Source organism: Pollachius pollachius, assembly GCF_949987615.1.
Source record: "Pollachius pollachius genome assembly, chromosome: 3".
NCBI lineage: Eukaryota > Metazoa > Chordata > Actinopteri > Gadiformes > Gadidae > Pollachius > Pollachius pollachius.
Window position 1 is genome coordinate 49,275,798 of NC_136936.1, and position 2,791 is coordinate 49,278,588.

Sequence of the window (2,791 nt, forward strand, 5' to 3'; positions counted from 1 at the left end):
CAGCCGAGGAGGGGGCGTGGTCAGATCCACGGGGGGCGTGGTCAGATCAGCGTGGCGCGTCCTAATGGGACCGCTGTGATAATGGCGCTCCAAAGGGGTCATGTTCCCATTTGGGTCAACTGCATTTTTCTAATGCTACGTAGGGAAACTACTTGGATAATGGTGTAATACCTCAGTAATGATAACTCAGAAGTTAACTCACAAAACAATCCAGTTGTCCACCAGGCCAGGCTAACTTAACTTTGACCCCACCCATACTATGCCCTGAATAATACATATCAAGATACCCCAGAAAGTCAGAAGGGAGAAAAGAAAAGGTCTCAAGTAATAAGCCACTTACAGCCCTTACTTAAACAGGGCCGCCTTAAGAACTATAAAGCAAACAATGTGCAATATCTGGGTAGTGTGTATCTATGATGCAATATAGACAAAATTGTTATATCATTGAAAACTATTGAATGCATAAATGGATCGACGCTATAACATTCTTCGTCGCCTTTTATGAACAGTGCATGCATGTGTGCTGATTAACAGCCAAACCCTTTCAGGTCCTAACAATGCAGACAAGTTTATCCACACATCGCCCTGGGTGTACGTGTCATTCAGTCGCGTGAGTCTTGTTCGAGGTGTGTGTCAAATAACTCATGTCAGTCTAGTCTTTCCTCATATTGTTAAGTGTTCCAGCATTATGGGAACCCTTATGGGAACCCTCTTTGAAGAGGATTCCCATAACCAGGCCTTCAAACCCTGAGATTCTGTTTTCTGGGCTGGGGATTGTAGGGTAGTGTATACATTTGGGCAGAGGTGATGATTACTGATGCTATAGGGTTCCAATGGACCACTTTGAATGTATTCCCTGTTCAGATGCATATTTCCATGTTCATGGTCGACAAAGAATTTCTGTTTCATGGGATGGCTGGACTTTGGCCCACCCAACATGATTTTGCCTAGCTAATCTAATATGTTGTTTAATTTGTTTACACATGAATGGCTATGGCTATAATTTACAAACCTAATAATAATCTTCGGTTTCAAAAGATGTGTTGTTTGAAATTCAAATATTACATGGCAGTTCTTCTAGGTCTAAATTACAAAAGTGGGTGTGGTTTGAATGGTGGGAGAGGGGCCACTGGCTGATTAGTTGACCTGGTCATGCAGGTGAGTTCCCATCACACCTGACCGACCTTAAAAGGCTTCTGGATGAGAGCTTACTGTACTACCTCACTATAGCTGATCACTTGATCACCTTATAGGGCTCTTAATAGATCATGTTGGGCAGTAGTCTTTGAGATCAGTCAATCGAATAGTACTAAGGTATTTATGCCATGCGTGGTCTAAGTACTTGTTTTCATGAAATCAATTTTGTCAATAAAATATAGCCTATTGATTATTATAAGCATGATATAATATAACCTGTAATTATTATAGTAATTCTTCTTGTTGTGGTTTGTGTTGTTGTTATACTGCTCACACACTGATTCAGTCCTTCTCATCTTTGAACCGGTTCGCTTCGTTGCACATTTATATAAACTATGTCTAATTTGCAAGTAAATATTGCTATTTATTCAAAGCTTGGCATTTAACATGCCTCCCTGTATTCTGAAGCTGTGTTTGATGTGCAGGAGAGGCTATCAAGCAGCTATTGCTGACTTTGTTGGGGGCCCTTAGCATAGGAGCGTAGCAGGTGTCAAGAATGCAGACCTTAGATTGAAAATGTGTAGAATTGCGTGAACACAGGATCATCAAGATTAATGATAGTCTATGGAGGCAGACAGGTATCATATGGGAATCATAATGCTCTTGAAACTAAACACGGCTAGGCTTCGCTGCACATAAACATAGCCTCACGCTAACCGATTACATCGGTCTTAACAACATATGGAAACGTTGGGTGAGGAGGGGGGTGGGGCAATAAATTGGATTGGATAAAGGCCATGTTGTCAAGCAACCAGACGATATTAAATCAAAATAGAACAAAAATAATTGATTGATTTGATATGGTTTTTAAACTCTAGATTCTGAATTAATATCATAAACAATGTGTTATTGTAGAGGTAAAATGCTGAGATCCTTAAAGAAAAAAGGTCAATAACATTTTCTGCCGTCATTTCCACACACCCCATCAGCAATACTCAAAACCAAGGTCAAGTCCATTGTATTAATACACTATTCTTTATTAATACATATATCTTTATCCAAAATACAACAGAAGAAGGACTTGATATTGCCAATGCGATACAGTGAGCACACAAAGCCATGACACCCCCCCCCCGGTGGCTCGCGAAACCTTTCCCTTGGAGACTGTTGTCAGGGTTTTAGTTTAAGTTTTATGTTGACCTTTTCAACACAACAATCTTACTGTGGAGTTTTCCAGATAGTGTTCGATGTCCTGTAGAAATACATGGAGGAGAGTCTGTGGACAACACCAGACCGATTCCTGTCTGTGAGGCAAACTATCCAGTGGATCCTGAATCAGGGGTTAGCCTTCACGTGAAGGGTATTAATTTCAAGGTCATGGTTAGCTTGTAATGAAATTCCAACCTGAAAGACTGGCCCTGTTCAAACTCAGATCAATGATGGTTGATACAACAGATTCAGAGATCACTCCATGGCTAAAGTGATTCTCGTCCTCCAAATAAATCCAATTATCTATCTGTATCTCAATCCATATTTTCCTCTCTCTCTCTCTGTTAATCATTGGTGAAAGTCTATCAAACGTAGGTGGTGTTATTATGTACTTAGCTATGTATTGTTCATGCATCAAGCATGGTCATGGTTATCCTAAACTCAT